At 32.3% G+C, this 15,914-nt stretch overlaps 1 protein-coding gene across 5 annotated transcripts in view; it reads left to right on the forward strand.

Annotated features, from left to right (window-relative positions):
• The window catches only part of LOC147077731 (uncharacterized), a 332,063-nt gene that overhangs the window by 258,884 nt on the left and 57,265 nt on the right, over positions 1-15,914 (forward strand). Inside the window, exon 1 of one of the 5 annotated variants that reach the window (XM_085960711.1) lies at positions 2,644-2,912. The exons of the other annotated variants lie outside the window; for them this stretch is intronic. The gene's annotated coding sequence lies outside the window, so the exon portion shown is untranslated. Of the gene's footprint in view, positions 1-2,643; positions 2,913-15,914 lie in introns of those variants that run through there. 5 annotated transcript variants of the gene reach the window in all.

Below are 15,914 nucleotides of genomic sequence, written 5' to 3' on the forward strand. Positions count from 1 at the left end.
GTGTGGTAATTTTATTTACATGATATTTTGAGATATCGTTTCTCTTTAATATATTTTATCGGCTAAAATGTATTATTAATACTGCTGAATAAATTATTTATTTGAAATGTGAAGTTACGTATATTTTTTTTTCTTTTATAGCGACTTTATCGACTATACAAATCAGTTATAATATTTTTAGAAAGCATTTTTAGCATATTTTTATAGATGATTGTAATCAGTGTTGCCAACTGTCATTCACAAAAATATGCCAGATAGGATAAGAAAATAAGTCAGATGGCGGAAAATAATGCTAGATTTTCTCAAAACTCAAAAAATGTCTAGAAACTAGCATTTAAAAAAAATATCTCGTAATTTTTAACCTTATTTTAACAAAACAAAGATCAAAAAATAATTTCGCATTGAGCAATTATTAAAATAGAATTCAAAATTAATGCAGTAAGAAATTTGGTATCATTTTGTATGTCACATGCATAATATAATCGCACCCTCGCAACTAAACCGCCACAGGTCCAAATTTACGTGTTTTGAGTTAATTACTACGTTTCATTCATTGTCTATCGTTCATAGTATATGTACCGAAAATTTCATATCTCTAAGTCATCAAATTCAAGTCAAAACTTCATTCAATCTCTAAACATATTTCAAAAACACAGTACAAAAATGCGAAAGGTAAAAACTTCAAAGCTGATTTTCTCTGTTTGACGTTTTTTGGATTGTGGCAGTTTAGTTACGAGGGTGTGATATAAGGTAAAAAAGGACAGCATGTTGATTTTTATGCAAATCTGGTATACTATTTTAGCTCTATTATGAGAAGTTTAAAGCTGTTTGATGTATCGAAAAACATTATATTCAACGTCATACGCCAGATGCAATATTTATTTTGCAATCTAGATGCTTATTTAAAAATGCTTGATCTGGCAAGAAAATCGCTAACTTGGCAACGCTGATTGTAACTATACAAGATTTTTGGGTTGTCATCGCGTATTATTCTTCTTTATTTTTTCGGGCTCATCTCAGGGGCCATTCTCAACAGAAACGTGGTGATATTCTAATAATCTAATATATTAAATATTACGTATCAATCAAAACCATAGACACAAATTAAATTATTTTTAATTCTATTGCAATTAGACAGGAAGGAGAATGTTATGATCGCGCATGTAAAAAAACATAATCAACAAAGTGGTGATTTTGTAATAGTTCAATTTATTAAAAATTAACTTTTGTATCGTACCTGTTAATTATTTAATATAGTAATTATTTCTAGCTGTAAAATTACACGTAATTCGACAGGTGTTTAGCGCTTTGTTAATATTTTACAATCGAATTTTTTTAAAATTTTGGTTTCTCTGTTTTTACTTTTCAATTTATTGTTTAAAAAACTGCACCACATAAATTTACCAATCGACAACAATTGAATTTCTCTTTTACGCAATCGTTGCCTTTTTTTATCGTAATATAATAATTATTTTCGGCTTCTAGACAATAAAGTATTTTTTACGGTACAAAATGCTTACTAACGTTTGCTATCTTATCTGTGAAAGGCTTTAAATGTCATTACTCATTAATGTCTTGACGTATCTAATAATAGTAATCCTGACACATTTTTTTGTGAAAGTATATAACATTTCAATAATAATATATTACATTTTATTTTGCCAGTTGTAACCTTTCGCTTAGATATCTTTGAATGTTTATTTTATCAATTTGTCGATACAAGATAAGTAATTAACATTCTCATCACACACTTTGACCTGTTTCTATAATCTCGATGCAATCCATTTATCAATCTGAAATTATTATAAATATATTAAATATCACTGGTAGATGAAGGCCGACGTGAACTTTAATCAAATCGTATATTCACTACACCCATAGTTGACTATAATTAATAGACACGGACTTCTAGACGCTTGTTTCGTAGTACACTGGTTCGAATCCCGCTGTTGGATCAAATTGACATTCAGTGGCATCAATAAATCTTCGTAGTCCTATAAAGGAAATTGCTTTTTTAGTATATTACAAAATAATCTGACCATGCTAAGGGGAGCCATATGAAATTTTAGTATTAAACTCTATGGTATTTCTGGAACGTTTTTATTTTGCTTGATTTGGTGGTCAGACTACAATTATTTTTTTATAAGTTGGTGCGTTGAAATTAAATCATTATTTATAGCCGGCATATCTGTCAATAAATATTTATCGTTGTTAGAAATGTTTGTGGTTTTACAGATACTGGCGAAAGTAGTGAAGTTTGCTACAAATGAATTCGCAATGTGAAAGAAATTACAGTTAAATTTGACAGTAGTCCATTGGTCATTTTTAGATTCAATTTCATGTATTTAGTTTCCGTGTAACATAAGGTTTGAACGATTTTGTAACTATTTTACTCCCATATTATATTTTCACATTTGAAACAGTAGCACTACTAGCACCGGTAAAATCGGCAAACTAATCTTTATCTACTGAGTGTTTTTCCTAGAAATTTAAATTTTTCCTGTTATCTAGAAATTCTGTATGGAAAATGTATATAATATATACCCGAATGTGCAGTGATATCTTAAACACAAACTCTCTTATCGCTTTATCTGCCTTATATAATTAAAACATATAATTCTGAATATTTTCTTCCAAACTTTCATTAAGTATAAGGTGTTTGCAATAGTACCTACATTTTGTTCAAGTAATTTACGTCTTAGTGTCATATACTATATTATATGATTTTTTGACGTAAATCTTAATAATATTATGTTATAATAATACTTACCTGTGTACAAGTGCTTCGGTTTATTTTTGCTGGTTTATATAACATAACCTAAAGCCAATACCTGTTAGGTGCCATATTGTTTTCTCGTGATGTAATGACATTGTGGTTTGACAGGCTCTGGTGGTATTTGAAAACAATGGAGGTAATTTTTTAGCTAGTGTTGCTTTAGTAATAGTTGGATAGGTAGTAAACTAGTAATGGTGTATTGTACTTGTTTGATTGTTTTCGCGCTAGACTGGCGTTTAACACGTTGGGTGGGTGGTACGTACATACATTGAATGTAATGTGTAACAGCATTACGAAATTTCTTCAGCAGATCGCTGTCTCGCTATATAAATATTATGTAATCATGATTGGGCAGCTACGATACTGTCCCGTTTCAGCATTCTGATAAAAATGAGAGAACGCAAACATATACTATAATTATTAATACTATCGACCGAGGGTACTTGATGGAATTTAAATGCTAATGGATTTAGTTTTGTACTATTCCATTTGAGTCGTTTTTTGTGACCCGGGTTTCGCTTTTCGGCATCTTCAGGCACAGAATAAATAATCAATAAACCTGCACGGAGTCAGTGATACTGTTTATATACCTTAACATTTTTTGGTACAAGTCTGTTTACACAGCGCCAATTTTCATGGCCGATTTCGGCAAAATTAATTAATTCAAGAATGATAACCGAACCTAACATAACCTAACAAATAATCCAGTATATCGACTATTTTCAAAATTTGTTTGTCACTGGTTTCCACTAAATAGCCAAGAACCCATTTTTATACGAAAATTTGTGACTCCCACGATGTTGATAAACGTACTGAATATCACAGAGTCGGCTAAGTTAAATCCAGCTATAGATAAAAACTTCCAATTTATTTCACACATTATCCGATAGTTCGTTGTGTATATATTTATTCTGTGATGGAGCCATTTGTATGTTTATTTTATATTTAAATTACCTTGAATAAATAATTAGGTACTGCCACCACTTGCACGGAAGTGTTAATATAAACATTGTTTCAAATAATAATAATTCATCGAACACCGTGACCGCTTATAATTCGTTATTGGACATTTTGTAAAATTTCACCGGAATTTTCTTTCGTTCTGGTCTTTAAAATTTTACTTCAAGTACAATGGTTAAATATAACCCATGCAAATTTGTTTGTACTGTACAAATGTACAGAATAATTAAAACTTTTATAATTCAAATTTTCAATTACAAAAAAACTGTTTTATAGACTAGATAGAGTCCAGTGATATTTAAATAATGTTCCGATGTATTATAGTGGAAATTAAAAATCACTTACGAAGCCATCAAATCTGTATGAACGCAAGTTAACGTACTCAGCTGACTCAGGCGGTGCTATATTGTATATTATACCATAATATATGTATGCACCTATTGTATAATATATAATATTGTGTAGATGTACAATATATAAATGGTATAATAATCATTGTTTATTAGAAATATAATAATTTTCCATCTAGAAGTATATATTGACATTTTTGACAAGATACACTCAATGGTTGTGAATATCATAAACTAACGCTAGCTCGGGATAACGGAAGCTCGAGTAAGCTTCACAATAGACAACGGTTGGCACACCTCATCTCACCACTCCACCGGTTCAATTTGACCACTTTACTACACCTGATGAATTGTTGCAAGTGCGGTATTATCAAGAAGTTTTATTTTAACTTCATCGCATCTATTACATACAAAAGGCGGCTATAGGCGGTTATCGAAGGTAGTTTATCATAATTATGTATTGAGGTGGTTAATTGTTACGATAAGTTAACCGTCTGAACTTTCAAAAAGTGCTATTTTCAGCACGTCTCTGGTTGTGTTAATTTTTAGAGCGAGATAGACAGTTTTGACATTTTAATACCTCAATACATAAATATGATAAACTACCCTCGATAGCCGCCTACAGACATCTTGTGTATAGACTAGATGCGCAGAACCTTATAATAAAATTATTAGCCGTGCTTGAAATAACCGAAACGTTAAGACGGTACTTCAGTGAAACGGAAAATAATTTTCAACTATAGGTGCGACGAAATTTTGGACTCGCAGGCAATCGGAGAACAAACGTCGACCTGTAAACACGTCAATTTATTTCGGGATGGCGATGGGGGTATTAATTCTTAAATCGTGTAAAGATGACTAAAAAACGTTACCCATTTACTTGGAAAAAAAAACATGTCAATGAATATAATATTATTGTTACTAATCGAACAATAAACAGAATATTAAATGTACGCATGTTCACGTCATTTGCACAATCCGTGCATCGCCTAGCCACGATCTTTTTAGATTTATGCTATGCCTCAACAGAGGTATATCCTTAATCAAAAGACGAATATTTCAAAATTACAGACAGACAGTCCAATTTTATTATCATAGTTCATTACCTATAGATTATAATATAATAAGTATTGTTTAAAGAACGTTTACTAGTCTGCTAAGGTCGCGGATTCGGTTCTAGTGATGCAATCTTTAGAATGTCAGGGTTATTTTATTAGTGTTGCCAAAGTGGGTGCGGTATCTATCACTTCAACTTGTCACTTGTCATATTTCGCATGTTTAGTCTCAGCCTTAAATATTATTTTATAGGTATCGATAAATAATATTTAGTTCCTGCGATTATATTATTTCAAGCAATGACGTCCGTGTCGCATAAATATTTATACTTACGACAAAATGGAGTAGGTATTGTAAATATTTATGCATCAACCGCACTGACTATTATAATAAAATTGATTGATTACAATAATATATTCACCCTGGTTTACGACAGTACTTTACGTGCAGTCGTTCGTATCATATTGGAAACGTCAGTAAAATGCGAAAAATTGGAGAGTTGCGAGACACTTTCTGCATAGACAAGTCTAATGAATGTATTATTAATGTAATTTAATAAAACGAAACATTTCTTATGTTTTTCCACTTTTAATAAATAAATCAGGACCGGTTTCGTCTACCTCAGGGGGACATTTTCAACTAAGATTTATTTATTAAAACTGAAAATAGTACCATAAAAAATTGTGTTTTATTAAGTTAAATTTCCACCGTGAATTGACAGTTAACTCAATGAAAGAAAAATCTAATGAATGTAACAAAATTTGAATCTTTTGAAAGGTATATTAATGTGAACATAGCGATGGCTCGGTTCCATAGTAAGGTACTATAAGTCAAAAATTTCAAGTTTTGAGTTATGTTAGCCGTCATATTCTTATATCGCTCCTTTTTAGTTCCACAAAATTACTAGTTGTCCTCGTAGGACCGATGTTTTTGTCACTTTTCTAAACGTCAGTATAGGCGCGTCTAAACTTTGATCAGCCATTACTCAAAACTACTAATTCTTAACTATTAGGTTACTAAAATATTTCTTCAATGTTTAGTATAGTTATTAAAATATAAATAAGAAATCACAATTAAAAGTTTGTATCGTAATATTGAATAAATAAATGCTTTGACTTGTGTACTTAATTTATAATGATACTATTTAACTGCATATATATTTATATAGGTACCAGTTAGTTTTTTGACTTATTTATAAATTATTAATTTAAATTTAAAAATAAATGATAGCGTTATTATTACGAAGTCAGAGCAAGTACGCCAAAGTGATAACATTTATTTCTGTGTCAACATTTTTCATTCGTTTGATTGAATACTGTAGAGTCTTTAGACTAAAGAAATAAAAAAAAACAATTCCCACACGAAATTAATGATAAAAAAGTAGGTTTGGTTTAGATGTATAATACAAAAAAATGATTATTTGTAATATCCTGACTGCCTCGAAATTCTTACTCCTGGGCTGCCTTAATAATTATAATTGTCATCAACGTTTAGATGACCTGGATCTCATTTTACCATTCGGTATATTGAAGATCTTTGAGAAAATATGCCATTGTCCGCGCCGAGGAAGTCGTGTGTTTCGGGTTCGAATCCTGGATCTGGCAATTCATGTTATGTTATAGTCCCAACGCTTATCCCTAATAGGTTGAGCAAGTAGCTACCGCCCTTCTTCATAAAATATAATCGGTTAAAACCACTTCTTTAGTAGGGCAAGATACACACCAGCTTGTAGGCCCATCAAACACTTCTTATTATAATATATGGATCAATTGAATTATTTTTTTGCTAATTATTATTTAAAAACGTTTACAATCTAATACTAACCAAACACGATCGATTTATAGAGTAAAAATTGAAACTACTATTACTTAACTTACCACAAAGAAATACAGTCTTCTAAGTTTTCTATGTGATTTATTCGTTTCTGGGATCCCGGAATTGAAAAAATATAAACCCTGTAATTTCAGTACCTACTGAATATTCCGTCGCATCTCTTAACATAAACGATACTAATAAAATATAACCTAACATCAAACCAGCCTTCCGCGATGGCCCAATATTCGATTGCCCTTTCTACGCCCTTTCGTCAGCCTATAAAAAACATTTCACCAGCAATATAGATAGTAAAAATTTTATAGGTAAATATTATGTTCGTTTTATTAATATCACTTTCGAACAATATACTTACTATAACATTGTAGGCTATATTTCGTACGTCTTTCCATTCATATGTGGAGGAAACCATAATAATATCTCAAAATTATTTTCTTCATTTTAACGGAGTAAATTGCGAAGCACAACACTTTTCCTCTTCTTAATAAAAGTTTGATTTTCTACTTCGAGTTAGTTAGCTGTCGATTAAAATTTTGATATCGGTATGTATGCTGTCGTACCTACTCATCGTCATAGTAAAAACCCATATAAATGTGATTTTTATTATCTACAGAAAATTTGGCCACTATAAAACATATACAATGACACATACTGAAGACAACTATTTAAATGTTATGTTTGTTCTTCACAACCCACTTGCATAACACCTCAAGACTCCAAATCACATTTAATTATTTATATCGATGAATACGAGAGGTATCGATTGATATTTTGTTGCCTCTTTACTGTAGAGCTGTTTTAAGTTCAATGCTAAGTTTTTTGTTTCAAAGTCAAGTTGTGATGAAATTATTAGTTGGTCATTAAATCAGAAAAAAAAACTTTAATTGAATATCAAATGGTCGTATTGTAAAAATCAGCTTTTCAGACATACAACTTTATATGTATCTATTTGTATTTTTTTGCTCATGATGAGCCACACTTTAGTAATCCCTACTAAGGGTAGTCAGTAGTTAATTGTAAATATATTTTGTACTGTTTATATATAACTGATTGATTATTCCGAATATTTTAACATGTTTCTTAAGTCAATTGCATGTAATCTCTAGATATCCGTAATGCCTGTCTACATATCCCTGCCTTTCTATAATAAACGGTGTTTTCTCTTCCATCGGCGAGATTATTGATATTGTCTCACCGAGGTATAGTGTCACCGTCACAATATTTGTAATACGATAGGTTAATCTATAAATAACTTCACCTATCTAGGACGTGCACCATGTCATATTGCCCAGTGATGGACCTATTGCTTTGGACGAGCTCCGGATTATAACCGCTTATTATTTGACACAACTTTCTAAACATCATACTGAATATAAACGAGATAATAGATAATAATTATACTTCTCAAAGCTATGCTTACTTATTGATATAATTTTCTACCCAATAAGTTCTATTTAGTTATTTTATTACACGTGTATTAAATTTCTCTTATTTACTTTTTAAACCCAACGATAACCTAATCGATTCTATGTTTTAATATATCTCTTCTTCTCTTATGGCTGAAGATTGTTACCACAAGGGAACTCAGGAATAATGGGAACTGAAATACCTAACGGGTAAGGAGATGCAGGCCACTGATCTCGAGTAAGGAAGAATATGGGATAAATTTAAACACGTGTTAAAAATACGCATGTTCTGACAACTGCTCACGGTTTATGCACTGACGCTTATTTAATATTGGCGTATTTGAAGGTTGCAACACACTATTGCACGTCTATAATGTGTGGTTCATTTTTGTAGGACACTCAAAAATTCAAACCCGTGTTAAAATTTATTGTATTGGTATATAGCCTATCGGAATTTTATTTTTCATCTGTTCTGTGTTTACCATATTAAAATTCCGCCATCTCCTGATCGACCACGAGTTTCCACCCTCTGTTTCTCTCATACTTTCATAATTTTATATTTTCGAAGGCTGAAATGCACACGATGTTTCTGCGCGGTTCCAACTTCAAAAATAATCTTTTGAAGTTGCATAATATCGGCATGACATATGCACAACATAATTTAAGGTTTTAAAGGACATTCTGGCCATTTAGGTGAACTCATCAATTATCAGTTGTAGAAATAATACTTTTATATACATAATATGGAAGATATTTTTCTTGACAGTGGGATATAAATAATGCTGGGAATATGTATCTACTTTGTAGGGAGGTTTTAGGCAATTTTTTTCTGTTCATATACATAACGGATGTTCTTAAAAATGATAGATGTCACCATAAAGTTTCTAATAAAAACAAAATAAGAATTTAGGTATTTTTCGTGTGTCCTTGGATGGGGTTTCCACCTAGTTAGTAAGTTTTGTGACACTTCAGATATAAAGACAGGAAAAAAGTATAACACTATTTAAGTAGGTACAATAAAAATAACTGCAAGGCGTAGCTTTAAAGTCAATGAATTGATTTGGTTCAGCGGACAAATCTACGTTATATAGATAAGTTGAGTGGAAGGAGCTTTTGAAGATGCCTTCATACAGCTGTGTGACCCCGCCTGATGATGGTGCAATTTCCTGTAAAAGCTTACCGAATATTATTACACGTCATAAAGTTATAATAACCTTATACAAGTATATATTGAATTACATTACGAACAAATCCAAGCAACATGTTCCAATGTCAAATTATTCAACGACAAAAGGTCACCGACAAAATGTTACAATCCTATTATCTTATTGTACAATAGTTTCGTCTTGATATTATATTCATGGATATTCTTAATAACCACACGGTTATTATTTATTAGTTATTGGTACTTTATTAGCAAAATTCATTAAACTAAAGTCACCGTTAATTATTTTTGTCATCTAAATTAGAAACGTTGAATACTGTAATATACTATTTGCGGTAAAATAGATACTGAATCTGGCATCTAACCTAATTTATGATTTTTGCCGTTATGTGTCAGGTAAAATAATATTTGAAATTAACACAACTACGTGTTAAACTGTTAAAGTTTATTTTGTGCGTTCGTTGGTACTTCGGTTATTTATTATCACTAAAGTAGGCGTTAATTTTTCTTACGATGTACCTATCTATTTTTACATCGCAGCTGTGCGTGTTACCAACACAATAGATAGTCCATCCTTTTACCTCATTTTCAATTTTAGTTAGTGTATTAAATTTAATACTCTGTGCTGAGCTCAGGGTTAAACCTCTTTTTATCATTAGCTGAGGTGACAGAATATACGCAGTAACGAAACATATTATCCGTAAAATTGTGGCTGGCCATATCTTTAGGATTGGACTAGAAGGGTAAAAGAAGGTTAGGACACTTAGACTGCGGTGTTTGGACCATGGAGAAAGGTTCTGAGGCTAAGGTCGTAGAGGGAGCTTGTGGACTACAGGAGTACTTCTGGAAACGACCAAGATCCACGTCGGGCTGTAGTGAATGTGATGATGAATAAATTGGTGAATTTAATATTATGTTTGCTGTCATTAAAGGTGTTTGCAATCCTAGATTAACTAATTCGGGGATCCCCCTCGATTTGTCGATTCAAAAATCCCTGGGTCACTTAAGAATGCCACACTATGAAATAACCTTTTTGTGTTCGTGTTCGGAAATTTGTACGTATGCAGTCGACAGTATGATAGTTCACCGTAAACGCTTGTATTGAAAATAAATGGCCATATAGTATTGAGATCAAATGCATATAAAATATGTAATAAAAAACATGGAATGCAAGGGAAAGGCAGAAGAAAGTAGGTATGTAAGTAAATTAAAAATATTATATCGTATATGTTTATATAAAATTTGAATGATTCAAGTAGGTGTTCGTAAGTATCGAGTCATATCCATATTAATGTTAGCGATAGCGCTCACAGAACGCGTCGAGCGGGCGAAGTCGGCGAATGCAGTGTTTATTCATAACCATAATCACACGTCTCTTCCCGCGCATTACCCTTCACCTATGTAATATGCGGCCCAACCAGCACAAAATAAATATTATTACAGCGCCTCTCATAACAAAGCAATAAAAATATTATATTATTTCGGGGCTTGTAATTAAAATTTACGACGACATTATTCAACCAGCGATAAACTGAACACGCAATAAAATTAAACAATGATTCTCTGCTATTAAATAATTGCTTTTCGCCCGTCCATCGACAACGCCTCGAGCAGCGTAATTTTGGTAGCCGTGTTCAATGAATGGACTCCATTGTATTTTCTTTCATTCGTATCGCCGAGAACCGGTGATTCGCGAAAAAACGATGATTCATGCGGCGTGCGCGTATAATGCGTCGTGAAATCCAGTGGGCGCTGGCGTATTTGATTACGTTGTATTTTCGTTGATTTACGCGCCACTTGTAGAAATTTTGCGCGAGCGCCGCACTCGCTGCGTCAATGGGCTTTATGCCTTAGTATCATATATTTGATATCAACCAATTTGATATCAAGTAATAGTCCACGTACGTCCAATACGGCCATCTATTTCCGGTACGACAGTAAGTATATGATTTTTTTATATTAGTTACAATTCATATGAGTATTAAGCATATAATTTTTTGTCGATCCAGAGATTTGGCAGGCTGTCGTGAAGGCCTTCATCTAGCAGTGAGTCGAACCTGAATAATGATATCATTATATTATAGAAAAGTGAAACAACAGTTATTAATTTTAATAATATTATTCTCACCCTCTACGCCGGTGCTACGGCAAGACGTAGAACTGCGAATTGACGTTTAAAATAAATCTATTGTGTTTTGTTTAGATGCTAGTAGTAGTAGTTTATTATTTTATAATCTTAATATTTTCGGAAAGCTTTTTATACTCAAATGCCCATTTTATTTATTCAAAATGATTTCTGTACGTATCAGTTACTTATATGTACATAATATGCGTATTTATAGGCAGGTACAGGTATATAAATAATCTAAAATTCTGTATAAGGTATAGGGATTACTTATACCTTACTATAATGAAGCATATCGTTATTCTAAATATCGAATTTGGTTCATTATAATAACATTAAAGTATGTAAATTGATATTTTGTTTGCTTCTACGATATTTCGTCGTTAGATCGTAGATAATAATTATGTTCTATATTTTATTGATGGTATTAAATTTTACTTACATTTGGGGATATGAAACATTCTATGTATGAATAAAATATAGGTTTTACGTACATATGGAATTATTTTCCAATAAAGACTCATTGTATTCGAATACATTCATTGTTGGATTTTGAAATGCTCACTGCTAGGGCTCCGAACCGGAACTGAACCGAAAACCGTTATTTTTGTCGGAACGAAAAAAATATTGGTTTTTTCGGTTCGGTACATGTTCAAACACGCGCGTTTACATGATCTTACTCCACACTTTAGTAAAGTTGTCGTTACGCATCTCGACATAATTCTCATAGGTAAGTTATAATATAATATTTAAAAAAATATATGGCTACGGCCGTGCAGTGCAGCATAACCATTGGTTTCGGATCGAAGCGCCGGGCTATCATACAAGTACCATAAGATGTTCTAAATTATGGTAAAAAATATTTTTTTATAACAATTAAAAATATTTAAATATTAATCACTCGGAGCTGAACCGAAAACTGAAAAAAAACCGTTACCTATGTTTTTCGAAACGAAAACCGGAACCGATCCGATATAGGTAAATATATTTTTTTACTTGAACCGGAACGAAAACGGAAACGAAAAAATTATCGGTTCCATGCCCTGGTTACAACACTATAATTTTGTAATATTGATTTATTTAATGTCATGTTTACCTACGTATTCATATGGCGGCGATTTGGTGTGATTCTTTTTGTCGCTTGATTTTTAATGCTGTACTATTTTAAAATTATAATTTTATCCCTGTTAACCACTGTCGAAGCGGGGTATTTAGTAATCTTCGGCCCCAATTATTTGGCAGCGATTGAGCTATTTGGATGGTTAATTTGGTTGCCGCCATCGAATCCAAAAAACACACCGCCGTACCTACTAGGGACAATAGTTTCGCAAAATTGACAAAAACGGTCTGCGTGTTACGGCGGCAATGCAGAACTTGTGTACTTATTCACTGTTTTATCCGGTGGGCCGCAAAAATTGTCTGCAGTTCAAAAATAGTTAAATAGAAACCCAACCTTTGAAGTGGGGTTGTATTATATTTCGACAATTGTTTCAAAAATAGTGTAAATATAAATATTTATTATTTTATTTCAATGTTGATGGTCCGTAAAACATTTTTTGATTTTTTTGTGGTCCGCGCATGTAAAAAGGTTAAGAAACATTGGCATAGATTATTTATTAATGTTTTTCTTTTAATTGTCTATGAAATTAATGTCAATGATTCGCTTTCAAATTTCACTTCATAATTAAATAACTTTGCCTAGTATAGCCGTAGTCGTAAAGTTAAATTGACTTCTAAACGTTGCGTCGATTATCATTTATATATAGGTACCAATATGCATTCGTCTACTTTATTTAACGTGTGACGTTGTTGGATAGTGCTATTATTGTATGCGTATAAGCTTGTGTTTGGTTTCTCCTAACTATTAATAATCAATCTTGAATTATAATATTTTATGACCTGTCCAAAATGCACAGATAATTGCTTGCAAAACGAGCTGTAGAACATTATTAAAATTTATTACGAAGCGATTGTTGCAATAATTACATTACCTTTTTTTCACTGCCCGTACGTACAATATTGTTAAAACGACCATGTCAAATTGTTTAAGTGTCTGTGAGATAACCTGACGAAATTTGCATCGACAAAGTGGACGTTTTGAATTTCGTATCGACATTGTACAAAAAAATATAAATTACTGCTTGTAATGTGGAAATGAATTACTTATTCTAATTTCGAAATAATTGGCGTGAAAATATTCTGTGACTTAAAACCTTGACATTGTAGAAATTGTTTTTACAGTTAGGTTAATCCTCCTGTTTTGCCAATTGGTTACCGTATAATGGTTTATTAATAGCTAATTAGACACGAAGATAAGTTGTATCATTAGGTACTATAAACTGTTTTTCATCCATCATTAAGTTAGCAATCAATCAATCAATAACGGTTCTTAAAATGGTCCGTCTAGTAATTCTGAACCAATTGAGCATTTATACTTTCACAATTTTATTGTTCGAAACAAATTAATTCAGGTTCTCTATTAGGGCTGCAATCACCTTATTATATAATATTTGTCTTGATTTATCTGTCTGTCTGTAACACAAGCTTTCTATCTCAGACGTACGCAAGTTTGCATGCGTAAAATCTCGCGTCTTTGTTGCATGATCGCATAAATAGAACACCCACGTTGCATTCCTCTCATTTTTTTACAGGTTTACATATATATTATATTTAACACTACAACATTCTATGAGGCCTAATGACAGTAGTGTATTTAGTAATTTAAGTGAAACAATCACGAACACTCTGGCTTTGATAAAATCACATAAATATATTATGACCTCACCGGAATTCGAACCCGGTGCCCCCGGTTGAAAGGCCAACGCCTTACGCACTGCTAGTTGCGTAGTCACCTATATGTATTTCTTTTACACGGTTTTTAACCAAAACAAATAAAATTACTATCAGTGAAATATACCGGATTTATCGAAATAGATACCAACTAACCAATATTTTTTTCAAATCGACGTTCTTTAGCTGTAAATATTGTTACCATATAAATTACTTTGCTTATTGTATAAGAAATGGTAATATTGTTAACTGAATTGTATTATCGAGCGAATCGACAAGATTGTTGACAGGTGACAGTGCTAACAAATATATATTTTTTTGTAATTAACTAATAATCATGCATATGTGCATTGATTCTCTTGAATGAATATTATAACCACAAGAGCCATAAGGTGAGTGGTCATCACCAGTTCGGTCTTATCCTCGGAAATTCCAATCGCTCGCGCATCCCGGACCACACCATCCAATCACTGCAATTTGTACCTCCAATACTCCGTCCAAAGGGTTTTTCAAAGGGGTCATCAAAAAATTTCAGGGCTACTCGACCCAAGTCCATTCGTAAAACATGAGCCGCTCATTTGCTTAATATTATTTGATACTTTGATTTCAATACGCCTTTTTTCAATTTTGGTAGATTATAATACTTTCATTTTTAATCATTCTGAGATAATTATGGATACCGTACTCACGTTGTTGGTAGAGTTGTGGATGCGGGTTCGAATCCGGCGTCTGGTAAAAATAAATATTTTCTTTTCAATGTCTCTTGGTCCATAGTAAGGACATGAGCCAGTGGGCTGAGCGAATAGTGAACTATACTTCTAATATAATACTGGTATAATATATTATTATATCTACATTTGTTGGTATTAAATGGTAAAGTATGCACATGTATACACATCAAAATTCTTTGAAAATCAAATTTAATCGACAACTTTATATTGTTTTACTTTATTCGACAATCTGCCTTAGGGACATTTCCGACCATGTCAGATTCTGATAAGACCATATGGATCTCCACGGAGTGGAGGTTTGTATTAGTAGATTTTGTTTTTGCGAGAAAACGATGTCAGCCACTTGCTCAACATATTAGGTCCATACTCTGACTCGTACACAAATTGAAAAACAATATATTGTGTACTTGCGAGACACATGATTCAAACCTGGAATCCACGACGCGATAGTCCGACGCTTAAGCCGCGCGGACATCGTGGGTAGCCAACTGTAGACTATTGCATTTCAAATTATTAAAATATATGTTGGCCTTTATAAACAAAGATTACGAACAACGATGAAGTATTCGATTATTAGAAATTCGCTTCGATAAAGCATGTTAATATCAGTCCCTATGCCACTATATTTAGAAGAGTTTAAAGGTGACCCACCGTCTCTCATTTCAGTTACAAAATTAACCGTAATTGACATTTTCACTATTACCAAAACTGCGTAGGCAGAA

Source organism: Rhyacophila brunnea, unplaced genomic scaffold, assembly GCF_057557595.1.
Source record: "Rhyacophila brunnea isolate RB1 unplaced genomic scaffold, BYU_Rbru_1.0 scaffold_12, whole genome shotgun sequence".
NCBI lineage: Eukaryota > Metazoa > Arthropoda > Insecta > Trichoptera > Rhyacophilidae > Rhyacophila > Rhyacophila brunnea.